The sequence below is a fragment of the Rattus rattus genome, chromosome 5 (assembly GCF_011064425.1).
Source record: "Rattus rattus isolate New Zealand chromosome 5, Rrattus_CSIRO_v1, whole genome shotgun sequence".
Lineage (NCBI taxonomy): Eukaryota > Metazoa > Chordata > Mammalia > Rodentia > Muridae > Rattus > Rattus rattus.
In genome coordinates, this window is record NC_046158.1 from 37,340,508 (window position 1) to 37,367,680 (window position 27,173).

The following is a 27,173-nucleotide window of genomic DNA, read 5'->3' on the forward strand; positions in this document are numbered from 1 at the left end:
AACAGTAAAATTTAAGGCATGATGATTCTGGAATATATATATATCTCCTCATCTGCTTCATGGCCCGACAGATATTTCTCAATATAAGAGTCTCAGTTTCTCCGTGTGTGTGTGGGGCACTGTATTCATGAGAACTAATACTTATTCAGGACACCAGGAATGGGATGCGCCATGTAAATAATGGTGAGGGGGACACCGGCGTGCAGAAGCAGAATAGACTCTTCTCTCTGGGAGCATGAGGAGTCGGGGGCGTTCCACACTCAGAGACCTGTGGGGATCCTGGGAGGGAAGTTGGAGCTTGGCCAGTGAGGATCTAGGTAGCGTCTAGGAGAAGTTGGATGTTGGCCATAGGCTTTAGAAACACAGTGGAGAGAAGAGGCCAGGGCTGGAAATGAGAGGACGGTTTGGGATTAAGACGTAGCACCTTAAATGGAGTGTTAGTAGTACTTACATGTAATCTTCTGGTTAGAACGGAAAAGCAGCACTTCCTAAGATTAATAAGACAACCCAAATGTTAAGAATCTGGGACAGGAGAAAGCCTTGTCCCTCCAGGTCCCTGTAGGCTGTTCGACTTTTTTTTTTTTACATTTGTATTTTTAAAAGAGTTGGAGGGAATACTGTAAAGAAATGATTAATGTTGCACATTATCAGGTGAGCTGGAAACAGAGAGCGTAACATAAAAATAACCTGCGCCACAGTCTGTGATGTTATTATGCATAATTCTGGGTTACTTCATGCTCTGACAATTAATACCATTCATGGGGGGGAGGGGCCACTTTCCACCTTTTACATATATTATTTCAGTCAGAATTAATCATGCCTCCATCTGTGCTCCCGGCAATTAAAATATTTTAAGAATTATAAAATGTTAAATGATGCTCTGTAAAGTTTGGGAGAGGGGAGAAAGAATACCATTATGTGTTCAAGGCAGCGGCCATGATTTCCTTCCTCCTAAGCCTCTACGGGTCTTTAGAATCACAGTTTGCAGCCAAGTCTGGGTCTGCATGGGGACTTAGGGGTTTTTGTTTCGAGGGAGTCACAGGTTTCCCAGGTGTTGGATGGTTGATGGCGGGGGTTTTATTTTAGTGTCTGGGCCTTCCCTCGCCTCCTGTGCTTTCCTGTGGTAGCCAGGTTGTCTCTGGCTTTGTTGCTCATCTCTCTCTAGATGCTTGGGGCCAGCATGGCCTCTTTGTCTTCAGAATCAGGGCACAGAGAAAGAGCCCAGCAGGTACTCTGGAAAGAATAGATGCTCGTTTTAGGCTTTGCAGCACAAAGTAAGGGTAGAGATGGGAGCTATTTTGGGCAGTTTTCAGCCAAGAGGAGATTCAGGAAAACAGTTATGTGCAAGATGCCGGACTCAAGCGCTCTCCTGACCTCTATCCCAGCAGCCTTTGCTTCGTCCTTGAAGTCAGAACCTTCAGTAGGTTTTACTGGGGAAGGATGATTCAGCAGGAAGAGGGAGTGAACCAGGGTTGTGACGTTTCTTGAGAAGCCGAAGAGCTGTCTCTTATGTTCTGGAGATGATGAACAGGGGTCATAACCCAGCAGCATGTTGGACAAGCTGAGTGACCTTCAACAGGTCACATGGATCTGGGCCTTACCGTCCCAGAGTAGTGTGACAGGTTACACAGGTATATGTCCTTTTGAGCACCTATTTCCACAGAGCTATTGTAAGTAAGGTCAGGTGCTAAGAACTGTGTTAGTTATTTTTCTGTTGCTGTGATAAAAAGCCATGATCAGTGCAACTTAAGGAAGGAAGGAAGGAAGGGTATATTTTAGCTTACGGTTTCAGAGGGATTTAAGGGTAATGGCAGAGTGGAGGCATGGTGTCTGGAACAGAATATTAAGAGTTCACATCTGTAAACTGAAAGCTCAAGGCAGAGAGAGCAACTAGGAATGGCTTTTGGAGCCTAACGTTTAGACTCTCAAAGTCTACCTCCTGTCAATGTTGCTAATTGATGTAGGTGGGTCCAGCCGTCCCTGGCCAGGAGGGCTGGGCTTTGTACGAAGGGTCTCTGAGTAAGAGCTGGAAGGCTCATGAGTAAGCAGCGTTCCTCTGGTGGTCTCTGCTTCAGTTCCTGCCTCGAGCTCCCTGTCCCTGTGTCCCTCCACGATGGACTATGTGAGGAGGTGTGCGTGAAGTAAACCCTTTCTTCCCAAGAGTTGCTTTTTGGTGAGTGTTTTCTCACAGTGACAGCAACCAAGCTAGAATGAGTAGGCAGTTCTGTGCAGGGGGCAGTGAGTGAAAATGAGGACATGACCACTCCATGGTTGAGGAGAAGGTTTCTATTGCAGATATGAAGGAGAGTTCAGCCAGAGACAGAGACAGAGAGAAGAGATGAAGACAGAGGAAGACTACAGGGTATAGAGAACTAAGAGAAGAACCAAGAGCGGAGGACCAGCAGCACAATAAGAGCCATGAGAGCACATGGCCCAAATGGCAGGTTTTTATAGGAACCAGAAGCTGGGGGAAGGGAAGGGAAGCTTGCAGGCTGGAGAGGCTTCAGGTAGGGACAGGGTGAAAAGTGCTGAGAGAAGCCACAGGTACTGAGTAGGGTGGCTGCCAGCCTGTGCTTTGCTCTGTTAAGTAGGTACTACCGTTAGCCATTTGGACTGAGTTTCTTTGGGACAGGACAGGAGGAAGCTCAGTGGAGTGACAGGCAAGTGTCCTGTGTCCTGTTGAGGTGAAAAGCAGCAGCCCACTTGTTCCATGCAGGGGTCTCTCCATCCATCATCATCTTTTCTGTGACTCAGAAGCCCACCGTCACCAGGATCTGAAATTCTTAGCATTTACCTTCAAGAGGGGCAGACACATTCACAAACTTTTATTGTAGCGTTGTAATTGTTTTATTGTTATTGCGGTGGTTTGACTAGGAATGGCCCCTATAGACTCATGTGGTTGAATGCTTGGCCCATAGGAAGTGACTCTGTTAGGAGGCGTGGCCTTGTTGGAATAGACTGTCACTCCACATGTGTACAGGAAGTGTGTCACTGTGGGGGCGGGCCTTGAGGTCTAATATGCTCAAGCCAGGCCTAGTGTGGGGGTCTTCTGCTTTCAGATCAAGATAGAGAACTGTAAGCTCCTTCGCCAGCACCGTGTCCCTACCCGCGTGCTGCCTTGCTTCTCTCCGTGATGATAATGGACTAACCCTTGGAACTGTAAGCCAGCCCCAATTAGATGTTTATAGTGGTTATGATGTCTCTTCAGCATTGAAACCCTAAGACTGTTAATGTTTTTAATCACTTACTGTGACTAATTTATAAATTACTCTTTATTATAGTGTGTGTGTGTGTGTGTGTGTGTGTGTGTGTGTGTGTGTGTCTGTGTACGCAGGTAGGCTTTGGTACTGAGTTTTTTGGCATTTGTTGGAGACAGGAGCATTTATTTGTTTGTTTATTTATTTCAGAACTTTTTATTTAACAGAATCAGTATAAAGTAGCAGTTGATTGTCTTATAATTATGAGAATTAGACTTGCGGTCTTGGCTAAGCAAGACTGAATCAATCAGTCAGTCAAAGGCGCCTTGACCTGCTGGCTCAGAGACCACCCTCAGAAGCTGGCCCTGCTCATATCGTCATGCTTAGGTGATGAGATGCCCAGGTCTTTAAAAAGAAAAACTCTCTCTCTACTTATCTTTTGGGGGCTTGAAGTGAACTCGGTAGCCGTCATTAATCACCTTCCAGCTCCTGTCACTTACCACTTCTTTGGCGTTCAGTTCTGACTGCATTCATTTCAACTTTGTCTGTTCTTTTCTAAGTTGCTTTAGTAATGTTAAGTGATCCAGGTCCAGGTTCTTCTTCTCTCTCCCTTCTCAGAGACTTTTTACCACTGCTAAGATCTGTGCTAATCAGTTCTTTATAACTCTGTCCCCACTGACCCGATCTGCTACCAAAGACTCATACAGGTTTGTTTGTTTTTTAAAGATTTATTTATTTATTTTATATATAAGCTCACTGTAGCTGTCTTCAGACACACCAGAAGAGGGCATTACAGATGGTTGATTACAGCTTTCATTACAAATGGTTGATTTGAACTCAGGACCTCTGGAAGAGCAGTCAGTACTCTTAACCATTGAGCCATCTCTCCAGCCCCTCATACAGTTGTTTACGGGTTTGGCTGGCATTGATTTTCCCCACCAAGGAAGCTGTTGGAGCCATGGCGTTTTAGTCACGTGCTATTCTGTCATCAGCTGCCCTTGTCACCCTGAGTAATTCCTAGAACTCTTCGAACGAACTCTTCACAGTACACACCGCCACTGGGCGCTGCCATATTGGACCAGGAGTTTTATTAAATGGCATTACATTTATTTATTTTTTCAAAGTATGCATTGCATAACTTGCATTTCTTTTGTGTGTGTGTGTGTGTGTGGCTGAGGTCATGTATGTGGCCAAGTGGAGGCCAGACAATGACCTGCTTGGGTTAGTTCCTTCCTCTCTGTGGGTCTTGGGGATCAAATTCGGGTGGTCAGGTTTAGTGGCGGTACCCTCATCTGTGGAGCCTTCTCACCAGCTCTTGGCTTATGTGTCTTTTACACACACACACACACACACACACACACACACACACACACACACACACACACAGAGAGAGAGAGAGAGAGAGAGAGAGAGAGAGAATATGAGAATACCTAGATGATATTTGGTTGGTAGGACCAAACAGTTTTTCTTTTAAGAATGACCTTTGTACTATTTGTCATTAGTTATATGGTCTACAATTCTAGGTTTTAATAAGGACAAAACATTTTTCTCAGTCTTTAAAAATACGCACTTAGTCAGGAATGGTGGTGCACATCTTTAGTCCAGGAGGCAGAGGCAGGGGGACCTCTGAGTTTGAGGCCAGACAGGGCACCTGGTGAGACCCTGCCTCAACAAACAACAAACAAACAAACCTCTTCTCCTTCCTAAATTCCATCCTAAAATTTCTTATTAAAAATTTAAGGATTCATTTCCAAAATCCTCTTTTGAGTCGTCTTGTCCTGAATTGCAGTGTGGATAGGGCGCTCGGCTGGGACAGATGAGGCTCTGGGTGTCTATAGTGTGCATGAAGGGGTAGGGGAGAGAACCTGGCTTCTCCTCACCCTCTTAGACTCTTGGGTTGGGCTACAAGTCGACACAGAACAGATCGGTAGGGAAATCCATCTTATGTGTACAGGGAAAGGAATCTATGTCACAAAGCAAAAGAGCTACATCGTTGATTACTTGCAAAATAGGCATGGGGGCTTCCAGTGGGTGGGCGGACGGAGACTGCCTTCTACTGCAGGTAGCCTCTGATACAATGGCAGCTGTTGGAGGCAACTTTCTAACTAGTGTCTTCCTTCTGGTTAGACGCACACACACTTACAGAAGGGCCGCCTCTCAGAACGTGTGCAGAGGTATTGTCCCCTGCAGTGGTGGTTTGGGTGTCACATCCAGAGCACAGCAGCAGCACCACTCTCAGTCACTTAATGAATGTGTAAAAGATGAAATCATTCTAATGTGACAAGCTTTCCCGTGGGCCCAGGCGTAGCGCGCGCTCTACAGACCTTCTGTTAACCAGAGAGCCTGTCTCGGAGATTGTGAGCTGGCAGAACCGGGCCTAACCTTTCTCGGTTTATGGCTTGTAGATCAAATAATTATTTTAATTATTTTTGCAATTAGCTGGGGAACGGAGTCTTTTTTAGGGTATGGGAAGGTAGGTGGGAAGGAATGATGGCATTTAGAATGCAGAGTAGGTTAGTCAGCCCTCCCTGGAGAGGAACCAACGTCTCCTCGTCTGCTTCAGTCAGAGACTTGTCTTTGTTCAGTACATGGCCTTGTATAGTTCAGTCTGGCTTGGAATTTGCAAACCTCCTGCCTCGGTCTCACAGATGTTGTCTTTAGTGCTTTGGGAATAGGAAAATGCGGTTTTTGGTTGGTTGGCTTTTTGATTTTTGAAAAGGGTGTGCCCCCCTTCTTAATTATTCTTTTGTAAAACGGAGGCTGGCCTCAAACTCCTGATCCTCCCACGTCTACCTCTTGTGTGCTGGTATGGGATTACAGGTATGTGCCACCATGTTGGCCCGTGCTTTAGATTTTAACCTTGAGACTTTGGTATTTATGTATGAGCTTTTTGTCTTTTTTTTTTTTTTAATGACTGCCACATGAGGAAGGACTCACAGATCTATGTCTTTGAAAGCGTTTTTTATTTCTACTTAAGTATATGTGCCTGTATGAGTAGGGATGTCCAAGGATATACGTGAAGCCAGAAGAGGGTGTCAGATGCCCTGGAACGGCAGCTACCAGCACTCGTGAGCGGCCATCTGGGTGCTGAGGGGGTTTGAACTCAAGGTCTGTGCTTTGAGCTATGAGTGGCTGTTTACTGGCTAGTCCCTGTCTCGCTGGTTGTGAGAACTGAAGGAAATGGCGCGTGTAACACACCCTGCTTTGTCTAGCTATGTGGTCAGCACATACCAATTCTTCCCAAGCCTTCACAGCTGGGATAATTTCCCTGTGTTGGTAGCCCACAGAGTGTGTGTGTGTGTGTGTGTGTGTGTGTGTGTGTGTGTGTGTGTGTGTGTGTGTGTGGTCGGCCTTTATTTTTGTCTAGTCCTGCGTGATCTGGGACTAGAGGTAGCTGTGTGCTGGGCTCAGTGTTATGCACTGAAAATGACTGGAAAATGGCCATTGGGCTTTATTCCCATTAGGCCATCAGCAGAATGGATGATTACAGCAGATCGGGGTACTTTCTGTTACAAAGCACTTTTTTGTAGGGGGTGGGGTATAAATTCCAGTGTAAAAATTTTAATCCCAGTATCAGCCACTTGAGCTTTATTAGATCTGCTGGAGGCAGATTACCCACACAGTAATCCTCTCTCCTCCCAGGGCATGGGCAGAGGAAGCTGAAGGACTCCCTGTCCATGCTAGGGTCCGAGATCTTTAGGTTCTCATGGAGTGGATCATGAGACATCTTATAGGTAGGGGTGCGCTCCTCTTCCCGGCCTGCATTAAATTGTTCCTGTCCTTTAACTTCATGTTTCTAAAGACACTCTCTAGACAGCCCCCGTTTCTACCCTTGCTCTCTGTAGGGAGCAACATTGCACCCACGTCCTGCTGTTGAGGTGTTCCTGCTAGGGGACAGTGGGCCTGAGGTCCCTTGGACCTTTGTTCCTTGTTCCTTGCCTCTGTCTAGCCTTGCCCTGGAAGATGCCCCTAGTTTAGTACCCAGCTGCCAGTCCTAGTTTTCCCTCCCTCTTATTTGAGACAGATTCTCCCTCTGTAGCCCCAACATGCCTAGAACTCGCTCCACAGAGCAGGTTGGCCTTAGACTCACAGAGACCCACCTGCTACTGCCTTCTGGGTACTGGGCTCAAAGACATGCACCACACGGCTGGTTTTCTTCTTTGCTGAGATCAAAACTTGGCACCTTGGCAGAATCTCCTGTGTGGTTTCCCACATGGCAAACACAGGCTCCTTAATTTTAATTTGAGGACAAGGAGAACAAGGAGGTTAAAAATAACTTGGTATGTGTCCTTCAGTGTTTTTCTCTTCAGACATATGCTAAGTGGAATGCTACTTTTTTTTTTTTTTTTTTTTTTTTTTTTTTGTTATTTAGGTCCTTAATTTTTTCTTGTACACAAGTGCGGTATATTTTTATCGCATACCAATACGTATTCAAACGACTCCCAGCCATCGTGTGTAGTTTGCTCTTTAGTCTGTGGGGAGTAGCATTAAATTTATAACCATCATTACTGAATTTTAGGTACCGCGATAAAAATTGTACTTGAAGTTTTGATGAATGTCTTCCAGCTGTTAAACTTCATTTAAATTAACGTAAAAATGACTAAGTCTGTTTAGCCTGTTTATCTTTTTTAATAATCTGGGCAACCTCTGTGTTCTAGAACTGAGCTCGGTGCCAGGCGAGCCCCTCAGGCCTGGGTAAGACAGAGCCTGAGCACACAGCACTCTGGCTAGATTAGGCTTGGGAGAATTGAGTAGCTTCAGACCAGACACTGGGCAAGTGGCCGTGTGAGGGTGGATGGGTGCCTGTAGAGATGCAGACTCTCATGGAAGAGCCCAGCTGTGCTATTGTGTAACAGTGACACTGAAGACTTGGGACACAAGGCCTAGGGACCCAGTTCACTTTGAAGAATGGTATTTCAAGTATACATCTAAAGTCAAAAAGAAAGGTAAACACATGGCCACTGTAGTTGGCAAAGTTTCTCATGGGGTGCGGGTTAGCGATTCTGGAGTTCCATTGTGTGTACACAGGGGTTAAGATGGTGTGACATAAACAAGAGAGAAGGCTGGGATGTTGGAGACCTGGGTGTGGACTTGGGTTAGGCTAAATACGGATTGATCCACGAAGAGTTGGTAAGTAAGCGTGTGTAAGTGGGCTGGGGCACACACAGAGGCCTCGTAGCCTCGACGCTCTGTTAGCAGTAGGCACACCCATGTCTTCACTGCTGGTGCCGTTCTCCAGTGCGCCGGACTCCTTGGGAAGCATAATTATAGATCTGGAGCATCTTGTGTGGCCAGAAAAACGAGGAAGTGCTCCGAAAAAAACAAAGGATGTGGGCATGTCGAAGGGAGGAAGGCGCCAACCTCAAGGAGCTCTTAACAGCCAGAGCCAACTTTAGCAACAAAATAAATAGTGTGGGACTGCATAGTAATACAAAGCACGATAAATGTATATATTCACGTGACATGGATTTATGCTAAGTCAGGAGACAGCTTCCCTGGAGGAGACTTTCTAATACTTGTTGCCGATATCTTTTTCTTCGGGAGCCTAAGGCCGAAGTTCCCACTCCCTCCCGCCCACTGAGGCTGGGTTTGTGAGCTGCCTAAAGGGTAGAGGATAGGAGGGGAGATTTAAGTTTACGGCAGCTGCCGAGCTGTCAAGGCTAACCTGGGGTTTAGCCACCCTGTGGCAGCGTGGGCATATAGTGATGGCAGGACCTTAACTTCCTGTCTTCCCAAACCCATAGCCCACTACAGCCATTTAAAAAATGCCAGACACATCCATTCCTTGGCCACCGCACCGAGCTTCCTGAAGAGTCTCCATGTGTGAGGCTTACCCTTCGGAGCTGAAGAATTGTTATCGACAAGACGTTATCATTGAGGTTAAATGGTGGCAGACATGTACAAGGAACACTGAGGGTATTGGTCCCTTTGTGACTCATGTGATTGGTGATTATGTGGAGATGATGTTTGACGGGCAGCAGAATCACATGGGGGGTGGCGGTCATACGTGGAAACTGTCATGTTAGAAGCCTTGGAGAGACTCTAAACAATAGCTTCGAGTTCAGCAGTGGGTCCACATCCCTCCCCAAGGGGCATCGTTGACGACGGTGTAGGATTGGGCCGTGTACATTTTCATTTGAACCACTTTTCCTAAATAAACTCTTGTTGTATTGGGGGGAAAAGGCCAGACAAACCCCATTGAGGAACATTTTACAAAAATTTGGACCAGTACTTCTTGACACTGTTAAGATCATGGAAAAAAAAAAAAAAAAAGACAAGGAAATAAAGAAGAACTCTTAAGATATCAGAAGAGATCAAGGAGGTAGAGGTCAAGTAGCTACAATGTGGGACCCTGGACCACAAGTCTAGAACAGAGGGCATTACTGGGAAACTAGAGTAACCCAGATGACGTCTGACGGTTACAGATGCTTAAATACTCACCCTCCCCCTCTTGTTCTGAGAGCATTCCAATGATGGGAAGCATGATGCGAAGAGACAGAGACAACTCATCCACATTCCACAACTGAGATCTACTCTCTTGACTTAGTACATAGCTGCCCATCAACCTGCCTTATTTTAGAAAGCACTTCAGAGTTGCAGACATCAGTGTGTATGCCTCCCTATTACTACCCAGCCTGTTTTGAAGAATAATTTCTCCTATAAAATGTTTTTATTAGTGCATATTAATTAGACATAATGTCAGGTTTCATTATGAGATTCCCATATTTACGCGATGAAATGTATTCTGTCTCATCCATTTTGCCATCCCGATACCACAGTACCCCTTCCTCTCTAGCGTCCCAAGGTGGCTGGTCATTTCAGGAGGTTCCAGGCACTTCCTAATGGACGCTACATCCTGTGGCTGGGCCCTGTGGAGGGCAGAGGGTGAAGAGTTGAGAGCTTGTAGGTTTTGTTGCTGTGTCCTAAAGTGACGAAAGATCTTGTCTGTGCTCACCTGAGCATGTTTGACTGACCCGGAGCTGTCCCCGTGAACACTAGGATGTTCCAGGGTCTGTGAGTGTCCAGAAAACAATAGCTATCCTGGAGTCAAGGCTGGAGGGCGCTGTTTAAGATGGGAGCCAGGGCAGTGCCCGAGTTAGAATGTGTTGCTTTATAGCATTATCTGAGGAGAGCCTGAGGCCTCGCTACACCCTTCTTCCCTTTTCTGGGGTCGCCTGAGGAAAGAGGATGCCAAGGAGAGGCGCTTCAGCTCTGGAAGGGGGGAAGGAGGATGAACCATCAGAGAGTGCAATTATGCAGAAAGGACAGCAGTCACTCCTGAAGCCCACAGAGCTGGGACTGTGCCCAGAGGGTGGCCTTCCAGCTGCCCACAGTGGCCCTATTCATTTTGGATGCATAATGATTTTAAAACTAATCAGGGACCAAAGCCCGAGGCTGGGGACAAACACAAATATCTTGTTGACCGAACAAACATCTAGGTTCTGTCTGATAGGAAGTTACGGAGGAAGGTCAGGGTGATGTAATGGTGTGTGCTAATGCTTTCATCCCTAAACAGATGGGCCCCCGGGGTACCATCTGCAGCTCCCTGGGCCCTTTGAAATCATTTCCTATAAATGAAATTGTCATAAGTCACCATTGAGAGTTTGGTGTGGTAGGCATAACCAGAAGTACCACCAGACAAAGGAAGGAAATTTCCACTGCAGCCAATGGCTTCCTCTTCCTCCCCTGTGCCTTGAGTATTGTGCTCAGTTTTCTTGTGTAGTATGTGGTGTGATCCAGTAGTTATCCAACGTGAGCTTCCCCTTTCCCCCGAGGCTCGCACAGCCGTTCTTACCCTACCTAAGCCAGTGTCAGCTGGGCACCCTTTATAAGCCGTTTTGCCATTTTCAGCTTCCTGTTTTTGTTGAAGTAATGTTTTTGTTTCTTTTCTTTTCTTTTCTTCTCTCTTCCATCAAAGGGATATATTTGTTCTGGGAAGGCAAGGGCGGGGAATGTTTCCTAATCTAATTCGGGGAAAGAAAATGTATAGCATCTCCTGAGTGGTTGGTTTATGAGTCTTAATTGAGATTTTAAGTAAACCACCCCAGTAAACCATCTCAGAGTTGAAAGCAGAGTCCGTGGTACCCATTGGTTTATTTATGGAGCATGTATTGGCACGCCGTGCCCTGGTCGAGAGACTCAGTCAGGAGGAAATAGTGAGGTGCACTTGGAGGAGCACAGAGGGTTAGAGGCAGGAGGAGGGGTCAGGGCGGACTTCTTGGAGGAGATGGGTTTCGTAGAGCATCTCAAGGGAGTGTCTAGGATGGGAGTTTCTTTGGCAGAGGGAGACCCCTGAAGAGACGTGGGAGCCAGCCCAGCGGAGCCCAGGCAGGCATGGTGTATTTTTCTGAGTGGGGTTAGATAGGGATGTACAATGGTCAAGACCTAGAACAGGGTCTCTGGAAAAGTTGGTTTAGAATCAAAGTGGGACGTTTGGGGCAGTGGGTGTGGCTGGATCCTGGTGAGGGGCAGAGAGGCAGGGAGGTGGGGCTGGCACATCAAACTGGCTGGCTTTGCACTTCTGAGTGTGTATGGGGGGCTGAGGTGGTGCAGTTGTCAGGGCAGTTGAAGGGGACTATTAGTCTTTTGAGGGCCTCTCTGGGTCTGAGAATTCCAGGGCTCCCCCATCTCTGGGCTGCACACACCTTCTCTCTGAGATCTTTTTGCCTTGGGATACAGTTGAGAAGCTGAGTCCTAGTCTGATCCCCACCTTAGGACCATCGAAGATCACCACAGAATGAGGGAAGGGAAGGCCAGGGGTCTGAGGCGGATGACTGGATGATCTGTGAGGTCTGGGTGTGAAAAGCAGAACCCATTGAGGGCCACCAAAGAGCCAGGACTTTGAGGGAGAGACCCTGTGTCCTCTGGAAGGACTGGGACTTGTGGGAAGCACAAGCTTGGAATGGCACTGTTGACTGTGCAGTGTGCCTGGTCAGAGAGCATAGACTGGGCCCTGGGGCTGGGTGTGAGGAGTGCCAGTTGCTGTGACCAGGTCTGCTGCGCACAGCTCTAAGTGCTGTCAAATGTTGGGTAGGTCAACAGCACCACGAATGCTTTATCCCCATCTACAGATGAGGCATGGAGGCCCAGGGCGGGGACAGAACTGCTCCGGGTTACATGGTGAGTCCAAACTGGAGTTGGGATTCTAATCCATTTGTCCCCTGTTCCTTGTAGGAGCTGAGTGTTGGGCACGACGTACAGGAAAAGGACAGGAGAGAGAACTGAGACTTAAGGACCACCGCGCCGAGCTTCCTCTGTGAACGAGAAGATAACAGAGACAGGTAGGTGCCAGCTTCAGATCGGGGGAGAGGGTGATGTGACCACGCGTAGGGGAGCACCAAGGAGAAGTGGACCAGAGAAGTTCCGCTTGTCCAGGCCTATATGTGCCCTGGTGCTCCCTTAGCTGCCTGGGAGTGTTCATGTTCAGAGAGCAGGGTTCCAGTGGCTGGTGGAGGAGTTCTGTTCAGACATTGCTAGCAGTGGTGGCCAAGAACCGTGTGAGTGCATTCGTGCCACTCAGCTAACTGTCGGCTTATTAATGGTAAAAACTGTTTTCTGTCTGTCAAAAGTAGGATAGTGGCGGGAGGGAGGAATAATGGTCATCGCCAGCCACAAAACCTTTTCCTCTGCAAAGTGGGTACCTAGCAAATCTGTGAATGGAAGTGCCTGGCGCATTGCATTCGTCTAATCCTTATTTGGAGGGCTGAGGTCAGCATTGCTGCACAGCTGAAGGGCCCCGACTTTAAGGGATTAGACAACTTGCCTAAGGTGGCACATTTAGAAAGCGGTGGGGGAAGCTGGTGCTGCTGGATCCTCTAGCCCCTACTCAGGGAGCTGAAAGGCAGATGGTTCTGGAAACTCTGTGTGTGTGTGTGTGTGTGTGTGTGTGTGTGTGTGTGTGTGTGTGTATAGGGGAGTTGTTAATAGAGATAAGAATGCCTCATGGGCACAGGAAAGTGGGAGGAGGCCTAGTCATGAGACCACATGGGTCAAAGTACGATGGCGGCACAGCCTGGCCTCCAGTGCCTCGACTGGGTTCAGCTGTAATAGAACTGTCAGAAGGTCCAGGAGTGCACGAGAGGCTATAGAGGGGCTCCAGTGTGTGTGGGAGTCTGTGCTACCTCCAGATCCCAAGCTGCTAGTGGATTCCTCTCAGACTGGGACCTGTGGCCGGGCAGGATGGATCTGAGGACCGGGCTAATAAGCAGCTTAGCCTGTCCCCCTTGCTGGCGCTGCTCATGTACCTCCTTCCTGTCACCTTCCCTAGGGGCAGCTGTGGACCCACTGAGTCTGCAGGTAAGAACCTGATACCTACCGGGTGGAGATGTGTGGATGTAGGGAGGAGGAGGAGGAGGCCTGGATATTTTCTCTGCTGCCAATAGCCAAGCTGGCGTATGAGGGCAGATCATGGCCAGCCATCCCAGTTTGCAGACAGTTGACAAACAGAGGCCTCTAGCCCCAGGTTTTCTTTCTTTTTGGCAGAATAGCATGAAATGAATCTTAATAGGAACAGAATAGTTACCAGCTCCTTGCGAACACTTTCTTCGAGGTTGTAACCCAAAAATGACTAAGGCATGTCCAGTCTTCAGGGGCGGTCCGCATTATTTGTGATCCCCAGGGAATAGGTGCAAGCACGTGTCAGGTACTTGGATTTAGTGAGGTGTTTATGGTGACACCTAATCTGTTTACGAGGGATGCGTTTTTATCATTTTCCCTCACGCGTTTTCTTTGGACCCAGCAGGAGTCATTTATCCTCCCGGTTGGAGGTTTTTAAATTCTGCGCTGGGGTTGGGGGTGGGGCTGTCTGAGGGGTGCTTCTTGTGAAACATTGGTGACCGTAGCAAACAAAGTCTGTGATTATATAATCATTTTGAATAAATAAGAGGATGGCTCATGGCAGGTCCTGCAAGGGCAGCCTGGAAATGAGCCGCATGTCGGTTCGTGAGGGATTAAGTTGCACTGCAGTTGAATTCTGCAGCCGTCAGATTCGCAGCAGTGCGGGAGTCGGCTATAACCTCCAGGTGTAAACAGACCTTCATCAGCACCGCTGAAAAGCGCTTTGAGGATCCAGACGGAGCTCTGCGGGATGCCGTCCGTCAAAAAGTCATTTGCTGGGTCTTGTTTCTGGCTGTGATGTTTTACCCCCAGTGGCTAGCAGGATCCGTAGAGCTTTGCAGCAAGGAGAGGTGGAGGGTACCTGGGTTCATTTGGAGTCTGTTTTCAACAGTCTCCTTTGCTTTTCACCAGCCGAGACACATTTAGAGGCCTGGTAAAATTTGCCTTTAAAACAGGACTTAAAGTAACAGTTACTAAAATAGTCCTTCATTTTGTAAAATAATTGTGGCTAATTTGGGGGCTCTAACTCAGCGATAAAATACTTACCTAGCATGGATGAGCCTCTGGGTTTGATTTACGTGCCGTGCCCCCCCTGCCCCCCGGGGCGGGTGGCTAATATTATAATGACTTAATCTGTGCCTTCTTGGAATTACTTAATGGGCTTTTGCAAAAGGACTTTTGTTGTGAATCTCAGTATTCTCAGCCTGTATCTCTCAGCCAAGAACATTCCTGACACATAGAATGCATTTAACATGGCTGTGAATTACACCACATAAAGAGGTAACATTGCCCGACCTGTCCAAAACCACAGGGTTAAAAACTGGACGCCATGAGAATTGGAAGACACATAGCAGGGATGATGGCTTGCCTGCAGAACCTCGTCACTGAAAATGCTATCAAAGGGGCTGGAGAGACAGTTCAGGAATCAGAGCACATACTGACCTTAAAGGCCTGTGTTAGGTTCCCAAAACACAGATTTTTTTTTTTTTTTAACATTATGGTTCATAACAGTAGCAAAGTTACAGTTATGAAGTAGCAATGAATGATTTTCTGGCTGGGGGAGTCACATTAACAGGAGGACCTGTACTAGAGGCATACATCATTAGAAAGGCTGAGAACCACGGGGCTGGAGAGATGCTTCAGTGGTTAATAACACCTGCTGTTTTTGCAGAGAGAGCATGTGTTTGATTCCCAGTACCTATGTCAGCAGCTCCTAACTGCTTGTAACTCTGTTTTACTGCATAAATGCCCTCTCCTGGCCTCCCAAGTGCACCCGTATGCACATGGCACACATCTTCAAGTACACATACCCATAAGTTAAATCTTAAAAAAATTTTTATTTATTTTTTTATTTATTTATTTTTTCGCTTAGCTGGGCGGTTGTAGCACACACCTTTAATGCCAGCACTTGGGAGGCAGAGGCAGGTGGATCTCTGAGCTCAAGGTCAGCCTGGTGTACAGAGTGAGTTCTAGAACAACCGGGCGTAAACAGACAAACACTGTCTAGAAAAACAAACAAAACAAAAACCTAATCTTTCTAGAAAGACAAACACAATTTATTTTCCGTGTCAAAAGCCAAAAGCAATTAGTGAGGAAAACTTAGAGCAATTCGTGTTATTTTATAAGTGAGTTTGAAAGTTTGCCTATCTTAGTAATTTATTTTTAAGAGTTGTTTCACTGATTGTTTTAATTTTACACTAGTACACACATACTTAAAATATCTGTGTATGGACCTGAGTGCGTGTATGCACCACATGCATGCAGGAACCCTTGGAGGGCAGAAGGGGCGTTGGATTCCCGTGAACTAGAGTTACTGACGATACAAATGATTGTTAGCCACGGTGGGAGTGTTGAGAACTGATCTGGCTCCTGGGTAAGAACAGTAAGTGCTCTTCACTGCTGAGTCATCTCTCTAGCCTGTCTGTCTGTCTGTCTGTGTATAGATCTGTGACAATGTCTATAAGAGTAGATCTGCATAAAAGTAATTTTAACTATGTAATAGGAAAGCCAGCAGTGAAATGACTTTAGGACTAAGAAGGTTATGCTACTGTCTAAACTATATGTATATAATACAGATTCTGACTTCCACTGTGATACATTGAATTATTTGGAATCGTCTAGGGAGTGCTATGATAGTTTGGATAAGAATGTACCTCATTGACACTTGGTCCTCAGTTGATGACGCTGTCTGGGGAGGTAGTGCAGCCTTCCTGAAGGAAGTGTGTCACTGAGGGATGGGTTTTGGGAATTTGTAGCTCTCTTCATTTCCAGTTCCCTCTCTTTCCTTCATGTCTGTGATTGGAGATGTTACCTCTTTGCTTCCTGCCCTGGTCACTATGCCTGCAGCTTGCTGTTACTCCACTCCTGTGTCATGATGGGTTCTTAGCCCTCTGAAAACCTAAGCTAAAATAAAGTTTTTTTTTTTTTCTGTAAGTTGCTGTTGGTCATGGTGGTTTTTTTTATTTCTTATTTTTAAAATGTATTTTATATGTATGGGTATCTCGCCTACTTGCTCAGAAATGTGCACCACATGCATACCTGGTGGGAGGGATCCCAGGAACTGGGGTTGCAGACAGTGGTGAACTGTCATGCATGTGCTGGGAATTGAACCTGGGTCCAATGGAGGAGCAGCCAGTGCTCTTTTTTTTTCTTTCTTTTTCTTTTTTTCGGAGCTGGGAACCGAACCCAGGGCCTTGCGTTTGCTAGGCAAGCGCTCTACCACTGAGCTAAATCCCCAACCCCGCAGCCAGTGCTCTTAACTGCTGGCTATCTCTGCAGCCCCCAGTCATGATGTTTTATCAGAGTGACAGAAAAATAACCAGTACATACACCAAGTAAATTTAGGATCAGAAGCGTTGCTATTTGTCCAATAGCCCTTATTTTACTTTATTTTAAGAAGTAATATCTTGCTACTTTGTTTGCCCATGGTAACATTCAACTGCTGGGTTCAAGTAATACGTCTGCATCCGCTTCCTGAATAGCCGGGTCTGTTGGTGCCGGCCACTGTGACTGGCAAGGCAGCTATCTTAAAACACTCCCGACATCAGTAAAGTCCTTGCTCGTACCCACAGCATTTGTATAGGTATAAATTACAGTCATATATCTGCGGGTGACAAGCTGTTTTCATTTAAGATCTACAAAAATAGCAACAAAAGAATGAGGCAAATAAGCACAATTAGAAATTACAATATTTTTCTGGATACCCTTGGAGATCACCTCCTACCCTCTACTTTGGAGACATCTGGTTGAGAATGACAGTAATGCAGAAGGAGGGGGGGGGGAGCACACAGCGCTTTTTGAGGGAGGGTTTGCCAGATTCTGGAGTGGTGTGTGGATGAGACATTGACAGAGAGACGCGCTGTCAAGCAGATTGGGAGTAGGCTGGCTGGGGAGCATAGCAGAAAGCTGGGGTATAACTCCCCACCATCTGTGCAAGAGTGTTGCTAAGGATCCCAAGGATCAAAGCCCTCAGAATGGTCAGATCACTTTATCATAGCTGGGAGTGCTGGGCACCGGACCTCGGAGCACAGTTCATACATAAGGTGTGCGGATTGGCCTTTAGTTTGGGAGGTCTTTCAGCTCTTTGAAAAGAATAGGTTCGAAAGGAGGATAAAGAGGCCAAGTTATCCAATGGGAAGTGGAAACAAGGCGAAAGCAATAGACTCAGGCTTGGTGAGTTTTGAGGGGACAGAGGCCGAGAACTGGGGAGGTGGGGACCCCGCTGGAGGGGGGATGATTACTCTCTCGGGGAATATTTGATGGCCCAATTAGGACTAATGGTCTACAGTCTTCTATAACAAACGTTTTTGAGATGGTGTGTTTTAGTTACTTTCGTATTGTGATAAAACATCACGACTAAGACAAGTTCTAGAAGGAAGGGTTGAGCGTACAGTTCCAGGTTAGAATCCATGCTCTGTCAGAGCAGAGGCATGTTGGCGGAAGTGGGAAGCTTAGACTTGAATGGCAAGTGTAGTGCTTTAAAACCTCAAGCCTGCCACTGAGGACATTATTTTCTCCAGCAAGGCCACACCCACCTCCTAAGTTTACCCAAGCAGTGTTACTAACTTGTGACCAAGTAGTGGAAGAGTTCAACCTATGGACACATTCTCATTCAAATCAAACCACCGTACGGAAAACTATTTGTTTCTGGAGTTCAGAAACATGACCAGAGACATCAAAGGAAACTGTCTTCTGTGCCTTGGGGAAAATCCTGTATGCTCCAGGACTTTAAGGAAGAAACATATCAGATGCCTGGCTGTACCAGTAACTACCTCAGACTAAACGTGGTCAGCGTGTGGCTTGATGGATGTGTCATTAGCAGATTACCCGTAGTTTGCTGTCGGGGACTGGGGTGTGACTTGAAATAAGTTGGTGGCTTCAGACAGGTTTGGAATTCAGAGTGTTGTTATTAAAAGGAATAAAAGCAGGCAGAGGTGGTGGGGAATGACAGATTGCCCAAAGCTCATTTGAAAGGATTTAGAACAGTGTGCTTGGATCTGAAAAGAAAGGGAGATGCTGACAGCATTTCAGTAGCAGTGGGGTTTTAGAGACTCTTTACAAATAAGGTATTTCAGCAGGATTTGAGCCAGTCTGGCTGAAGTATTTCACAGCTGAAGAGAAGAGGAAATGGGGGTACAGAGAGGACCAGATACTCAGTAATCAAGGGCAGCTGCAAATATGGCTTCCTTTCTTCCAGGAACTTCTCGAAGGACTGGCTGTGCAAAGCTGTAGTTTTTGCCAGTAAAAGAGAGAATTAGGTAACTTTATTACTAGGTAGGTAGTTGGTGTGTTTGTGGCTGAGGTGGGGGAACTATGACACAGTTGTTGAGAAATCTCAAAGGTGACAGATGTAGAAACTGATAAAATTAGCATGGGTGGCCTTGGGCAAAGAGGCCTGCCTCACTGAAAGGTTGAGTCAGGGACAATTTATGCTGATTCCCAGTGGGACAGTGTAAGCGCCCTGAGCCTCAGCCTTTGAAAGGGAGGCCCTGAGAGCCCCACAGGGGCCTGGCCTCATCGTGTCTGTACAGTAAAGAAAGACTTCAATTTACAGATTATAATCTGCCAAATCCTATTTCAAGGAAGGGGATGGCATTAAGGACTGCGTGCTTGTAGAAATGAAGGGCTTAAGAAAAAGATCCGAGAGCGATGTCTGCCAGGTCATTTGTTCCTACCAGGCCTCCATTCTTTCACGATGAAACGGAAGAAAGGCTTACCAGAATAATCTTCGAACCCCCTGCTGGTTCTGAGTGGATGTATCCATTCTGAATAGATGAGGAGGGAAGAGGGCTGGGGCTGCCTGCTTAATTTAGCTGCCCTCTCTGTGTGTTCCTGCAGCGTTATGTGCTGCAGCTCTGCAGATCTGTTTCCCTTGCTCTCTGTGATACCCATGAGGTAAGGCCATCGCTGATCCTATCTCACAAGCACTGACAAGTTCACTAGTGACTGGCTGGCTGGGGCACATCCAGACATATCATTCTGCTCATAGCGAGGGTATCAGTGTTCCTTGTCAGTATTGACTAAGGTCCCCCCCCTCTTTTTAATTCAATGTTTTGGGGACTAGGATTACTCTGTTTAATTTCTTCTGTTTTCTCACAGATGGCTTTGAAGTAAAATAAATGTAAAACCATTTATTTTTTATTTATGTTTGCAGCGTTAGGGTGACACCTGAGTGCTGTTCATGCAGGGCAAGTGTTCTGACACTGAGATACACTTCCAGACCAAAGTCAAAATTGTAAAGATCGCACGATCTTGAATGCTCCCTTACACTCATTTTGTGGGGTGATGATGATATAGGGACAGTAAATCTTACTCTAGTTTTCCCCTTTGAAGTTCTGAACCAGTTCTGATAATTTAGAAAAAAAAGGGTGGGGTGGGGGGAGGCATGTTGAATTTAAATTGTACTTTTAAGGGGTTGGAGATTTAGCTCAGCGGTAGAGCACTTGCCTAGCAAGCGCAAGGCCCTGGGTTCGGTCCCCAGCTCCGAAAAAAAAGAAAAAAAAAATTGTACTTTTAATTAAAAGTTTCAAATGAATAGAAATACAGTTTGGGAATGTGCCTTAATTTTTGAAGATTATTATTATTTTAACTGTGTTGTCTTGGTTAGTTTTCTTGTTACAATAACGAAATACTCAAGCCTGGGCAACTTATAAATAAGTTTATTCTACTCGTGCTTCCTAGAGGCTAGTCACTGAGAGTGTAACTTTAAGGATCTGCATGGCGTCTGCCGAGGGCCCTATCACAGCATCAGAACATAACAAAGGATGGGGCTGTGGTTTAGGGTACTTGCAGCTCTTGTAGGGGACCCGGGTTTGGTTCCCAGCATCCACATCAGGCAGCTCATATCTAGTGACATCACTTCCAGGAGATCCAGGGCTCTCTTCTGGCTCTACAGGCAGTCCACACATACAGTGCACATATATAGAGTGCACATAAGCAGGCTTATGTATATGCATGCATACATACGTACATACATACATTACATACATACATACATACATACATACATACATACATACATACATACATGTAAATCAGAATAAACCTTTTAAGAAAATGGTGAATAGCATCTCATGCTAGATAAAGCAAGTTTGCCAGTTTGGGTCATCCTCCTCCTCTTTTTTGTTTTGTTTTTTTGAGACAGGGCTTCTCTATGTAGCCCTGGCTGTCCAGGAACTCACTCTGTAGACCAGGCTGGCCTTGAACTCAGAGATTAGTCTGCCTCTCCCTCCCAAAGGCTTGCGCCACCACCACTAGACTTCTCTTTATAAGGATCTCTCAGATGCTGTCGTGAATCCTCCACCCTGAGGACCTCATCTAACCCTATTTTAGTGCCCAGAAGCCCCTTCTCCTAATGGCATTAGCATCCAGATTTGGGGATTAAGTTTCCAACACAGCTTTGGGAGGACACATGTAAATTCTGTGTGTATCAGTGTTGGGCTTCTCCAGCCAGGTGAATTCTGCTATAGGGGGCTGCTCACCGCCCGTGTTGGACCTCAGAGTGCCTCCCTGTGGAGGCCAGGCTCACAGGACCACCAGCTGGACCAGGACTTCCAGTGCGTGCTTGAGAAAGCTTGGCAGCTATGGAGGGACAAGCCTCCTCCCACCTCTCAGTGTTTGTTCCCAAGCTTCATGAATTAATAAGTCACTGAGGCTTCTAGAAGTTGGGATCCAAGAAAGAGACCCAGATGGTGAGCTTGGGGTGGGGTGTGCTCTCTCTATGAAAGAAACAGGAACCCAGACTGACTCCGGTTCCCTGTACCAAATACTCCTCTATTTCTCAAAGCCAACGTCTCTCTGGGTAAATGTTGTCTTGCACTAGAGATGCAAGCTTTTGTAAAAGCGAAGTTGGATTGAAACAGCAGTCAAGGCTAATGCTGCTGTGGTTTCATTAGCACAGGTCAAAGTGAATATTCTGGTCTGTCTTATTCAGTATTTAGGAAAGTTCTTGACACTGAGAATGGAGCCACGGCGTCCTGCTTACCTAGCACGTGCGGAGTCCTGGATTTGATCTCAGACACCAGGAAGGAAAGTCATTGCGTGTGTGGCTGTGCTGATAGGAATGTCTCTCTGTACCTGCCTGCAGACACATGCTGTGAGGACATTAAATTACCTTGACATTTCCTGACGCGACGGTTGACGAAGTCCCCGACCGACGTGTCAGAGACCCAGCTTTAAAGCGCTTGCTTTCTTTCATTCTTTATTCCCCTAGTATGAATGGAAAATATCAAAACTAAAATATATTGCGGACAACTGGTTTGTCAGTTTCTGAAGCAACATTTTTATCCAGCAGTAAGCAAAGCAGGTTTGCTCGACTAAATTATTCATAAGAATTACAAAACTTGTCATTTAGAATGGATGTTAGGATATTCAGGTCACTTAGAAGACTGTGGTTAAAAATAAAGTGACCCAAATATATAGCTCTAGTTTTTTTTTTTTTTTTAAGGCAAGTTTAAACTTTTCATTTTTATTTGACATTGGTCCTAATTCTGTTTCGTGAGGAATGTCAGTGGCGACCCTGTCAGTGTTTAGATAAAAACCAATCCTCCTGTGGTTGGTTTCTCTGGAGCCAGGTCGTGCGTGCTGTAGCTAGGCTGTAGGCTTGAGGACCGTGTCTGTGAGTAACAGAGAAACCAGAGGTCATGAGCAAATCACTCCCCAGGAAAAACTGGAAACAATTTATTACTTGTTCTGATCACCCCTTTTGTACTTAAAGGAGGAAGCAGTTGAAATATGAACTTGTCCCAGTCTGCTTTCGGGTGATAACTGGAGCATAAAATGTTGAAAATCAATTATGTATTTAGGGAGATGAAACAGGCTGACATATTGAAGGCATACTATATTGTTCGGTGGACAAATCAGAAGGGCATTACATCATCTTCCTGCAGTAACAGGGTGTCCCGAGAGGGAAAGACAGGATACCCATCCTGGTGCGTCTAAACTTCACAGACTTGCCATTGATCTTGGGGAAAAATCCCGTTTTAAGAATTGGCTTAGTTTTTGTTGTTGTTGACTAATCAGCGAAGCATTTGGTGTACTTTTAAGGTTTATAGTAATGTGTTAAATAGCAAAGCCTCGTTTGTTGCCCATGGTAATGAGGTGGTGATTTCTGTGCAGGAAAGGGCAGAGAGTTTGAGATTTCTCCTGTAGCTCCACAGAGGTTGAAACTGCCCTTAAAACTTCGCTGATGCTTGTGGATCTGGGATGCCCTTTCACATTGTCCTCACCATCCTGTGATGGGAGGAGGAACATCTGAGGTCTGGCTTGCATCGACTGTGTATTAGTACAGTCATACACACAGTGGTTTGCCAGCTGGAGCTAAGACCCAAGGCCTGCAAATCATGCTGCTATGGCTAAGGCCCACAAAACCCTGTGCCTTCACAACAGAAAGTTATTGTCTTAGTTGTGGAAGACTGAACTCCAAGATGAAGGTGCGGGCAGGGCTGTTTCCCTGAGGCCTGGAGAAAGAAGAAAGATCCGCCCCAAGCCTCTCTGGGTGTTAGGTGACCACCTTGCTTCTTCCTGTGCCTATCCCCATACCAAATTCCCCTTTGGATAAAGATACTAATCACATTGGATTAGGCTTTGTGGTGACCGCCTGACCACTGCCATACCAATCCTCTAAGTAAGGTCCTGTGCCTTAGGACTTGAGCACTCATGGGGAAGGACCAGTGTCAGCCCCAATGTCAGCCCCAGTGTCAGCCCCAGTGTCAGCCCCAGTGTCAGCCCTAGTGTCATCCCCAATGTCAGGCCCAGTGTCAGCCCCAGTGTCAGCCCCAGTGTCAGCCCCAGTGTCAGGCCCAGTGTCAGGCCCAGTGGCAGCCCCAGTGGCAGCCCCAGTGGCAGGCGCTGAGCTCACTCTCCGTTGCTCACTGCACCTCCTCATTGTTTAGCAAACATTTGGTAACATTTGCAGCTTGGGCAAGAAGGCCAGATTTGTCCTCAGAAAACACAAACCCCCATAATTTATTTTGACCATGCTGACTGGTAAATGGGTGTCCTATCTTAGATGGCAGTAGTTTTGTTCAAAGCTGGGTTTTGTTTTGTTTTAAATGAATTTTAAACATTTGTCTTTTCTCTGTTTGATCAGTTGAGTAGAAGAATACTTACCGTCTGATGTACACATTGGTTTTAAATAGGGTAAATTGGGTCCTTTGTGATGGTTTTTCCTTTTAGTCTGTTTGCAGCTTTTAGATTTTATTTATTTATTTACGTATGCATGTTTTGTGCCCTCGCAGGGGAAAACGATCACTGTTTCGAGGTTTTTCCTATCAAATATACAGCTACTTAGGATCTCGGTGCCTTCAGACCAGGCAGCCATGGCATGAAGGTGCCGTGTGGTTCTCCCGAGATAGATAGGTATTCACTGGGCTGTGTTTAGGAGATGAACGGTGTGCCGCACCACCTGAATTTTACTAGGATTTAAAACAATCATTTATGCTGCAGAGGTACTGAAGAAATTCCTGTGTGCGGAGAAGTGTCTCCTTGGAGTCTGTCTGATTCGAGATTATAAAATCATGGGCAAGTGATTCCCCTTGTCGGAGTGAAGAAATAAATGTGGCACGGCAGGCGTGATGGAGCACCCCTTTAATCCCAGCACTCGGGAGGCAGAAGGAAGACAGACTACAGAGCAAGTTCCAGAACAGCCAGAGAAACAGTAACGGGGGGGGGAGGGGAGGAGGAGAGGAAGGGGAGGGAAGGAGAGGGAGAGGGGAGAGAGAGAGAGAGAGAGAGAGAGAGAGAGAGATGACCTGGTATGGTGGTGTATACTTTACTCTCAGCATTTGGGAGACAAAGGCAGATATAATGTCTGTCAGTTCAAGACCAGCCTAGTCTACATCGCCAGTTTCAGGCCAGCCAAATCTACAAGTGCCTATCCTCTACTCCCACATCCCCAGAACAGATTCGTGGTGGATTCAGGTTAGAAAATTGTAGATATATATCATGTATACAGGATATAACTGGTTTATATGTGCAGGCAAACTCCAGCTTTCAATGTAATTTTAAGTTTGCTTTTATTTGACTTGTCTGTTTATTAGAAAGGGTGGCATGTAGAAATTTAAAGACCATGTTAATTTGGGCATGGCAGTGTACCCCTGTAATCCCAGCACTTGGGAGACTGAGGCAGAAGAATCACACATTCTTTTTTTTTTTTTTTTTTAACTTTTTCTCATATTTAATTCTTTGAGAATTTTCTTTTTTTCTCCATTTTATTAAGTTTGATATTTCTTATTTACATTTCAAATGTTATATTCTTTTCCAGTTTCCTGTCCATCAGCCCCCTAACCCCTACCCCTACCCTTCTTATATGGGTGTTCCCCTCCCCTTCCCCCCCATTACCCTCCCCCCCCCAAACAATCCCCTACACTGGGGGTTCAGTCTTAGCAGGACCAAGGGCTTCCCCTCCACTGGTGCTTTTACTAGGATATTCATTGCTACCTATGCAGTTGGAGCCCTGGGTCAGTTCATGTATAGTCTTTGGGTAGTGGCTTAGTCCCTGGAAGCTCTGGTTGGTTGGCATTGTTGTTCTTATGGGGTCTCAAGCCCCTTCAGCTCTTTCAGTCCTTTCTCTGATTCCGTCAATGGGGGGTCCCGTTCTCAGTTCAGTGGTTTGCTGCTGGCATTCGCCTCTGTATTTGACATGCTCTGGCTGTGTCTCTCAGGAGAGATCTATATCCGGTTCCTATCAGCATGCCCTTCTTAGCTTCATCCATCTGATCTAGTTTTGGTGGCTGTATGGGCCTCATGTGGGGCAGGCTCTGAATGGCCGTTCCTTCAGTCTCTGCTCTAAACTTTGCCTCCCTATCCCCTTCTATGGATATTTTTGTTCCCCTTTTAAAGAAGGAGTGAAGCATCCACATGTTCATCATCCTTTTTGAGTTTCATGTGGTCCGTGCATTGCATCTTGGGTAATTCAAGCATTTGGGCTAATGTCCACTTATCAGTGAGTGCATACCATGTGTTCTTTTCTGTGATTGGGTTACCTCACTCAGGATGATATTTTCCAGTTCCATTCATTTGCCTATGAATTTCATAAAGTCATTGTTTTTGATAGCTGAGTAATATTCCATTGTGTAGATGTACCACATTTTCTGTATCCATTCCTCTGTTGAAGGGCATCTGGGTTCTTTCCAGCTTCTGGCTATTATAAATAAGGCTGCTATGACCACAGTGTCTCTGTTGTATGTTGGGGCATCTTTTGGGTATATGCCCAGGAGAGGTATAGCTAGGTCCTCAGGCAGTGCAATGTCCAATTTTCTGAGGAACTTCCAGACTGATTTCCAGAGAGGTTTTACCAGTCTGCAATCCCAACAACAGTGATGGAGTGTTCTTCTTTCTCTACATCCTTGCCAGCATTTGCTGTCACCAGAGTTTTTGATCTTAGCCATTCTGACTGGTGTGAGGTGGAATCTCAGGGTTGTTTTGGTTGGCATTTCCCTGAGAATCACAAATTCTAGGCCAGCTGGAGTGGACCTGTGGAAGGCAAAACAGCAAACCCAACACCGATTCTGGTGATTCGTGACTGTCGCTCTATTTGCTTATAACAGCCTTTCGAATAGTATTACACAGCAGGCATGGGTCAGAACTTAGGTTTCCTCAGTGTCTCCCAGTTCAGAGCACCCCGTTGTGTGGTATCTGGCTGGAAGCCCTCCCTTTTATGTGTTTGCTGAGAGAAAATGCTGAGTCGGGTACTGAAAGTCGGTCTTACCTCATGCAGTGTTTGCTACAACTCCTTCCCATGGCAGTCTGGATCCAAAGGAAAGACTTTTGCTGGGAAATACAGCTGTTAAAGTCCTTAGTACTGTTTCCCTCAAACCTACTATGGGATATGTGGCGTATGGTTAGATTTATCATTCACTTGAGTGTCTTAGGAACTGTGATACCTTAATGTCAGCAAGCTGCTGCAGATCAAATTATGTAGGTCAGAGTTAACTCTTTGTTTATTTTTTTATTTTTAATTATGAGGTGGGGGGGCACACACCACAAACATTTAATCCTAGCACTCAAGAAGCAGAGGCAGGAAAATCTTTGTGAATTGGAGGGTAGCCTAATCTTTGCAGCAATTTCTAGGCTACAAGACCCTGTCACAAAACAAAACAAAAAAACAAACAAGAAAACCCCAAAGAAACAAAAGAGCAAACCAAAAAGCAAACCGAATTCTGGGATTGGCGTGATGATGCCTGCCTGGAACGTATCTCAGAAAAGAAAAAAAAAGACAGCACAATAAATAAATGTAACCAAAGCATCAAGTTGATGTGTTAATCCTTTCTAGGCTTGTTATTTGATGTCATGAGATGAATTTGTGTTTTTATAAGCACCACCGGTCTATCTCTAGGACTTTTCTCACCAGCTCAAAGACAAATTCTTTATCCTTGAAACAGCAGCTCCTCACCGACCTGCCCCCAGCCCCTGTAACCTCTATCTGCTTTGAAACTGTGATTTGCTGAGTCTAGGTACCTTGTATGGCGGAGTCATGCGTTTGTCCCTTTGTGTCTAGCGCCCCTAGTTATATCCCTAAGTTATATCTGTGCGGCTTCCACCGTAGGCAATTGCTTTGTAAACCATAAAGTAATTTGGCAGGTCACCGTGGAATATTAAAGTTCTGAGACAGAAATTTGAAACTCGTGCCTTCGGGGCCAG

At 46.1% G+C, this 27,173-nt stretch overlaps 1 protein-coding gene and 1 pseudogene across 1 annotated transcript in view; one reads left to right on the plus strand and one right to left on the minus strand.

Moving 5' to 3' along the window:
• Positions 1-27,173, plus strand: part of Tanc1 (tetratricopeptide repeat, ankyrin repeat and coiled-coil containing 1) — a 228,616-nt gene that overhangs the window by 19,555 nt on the left and 181,888 nt on the right. Inside the window, exon 2 of the mRNA XM_032903343.1 lies at positions 12,372-12,478. The gene's annotated coding sequence lies outside the window, so the exon portion shown is untranslated. The remainder of the gene's footprint in view (positions 1-12,371; positions 12,479-27,173) is intronic.
• Positions 3,626-4,269, minus strand: LOC116901434 (annotated as a pseudogene).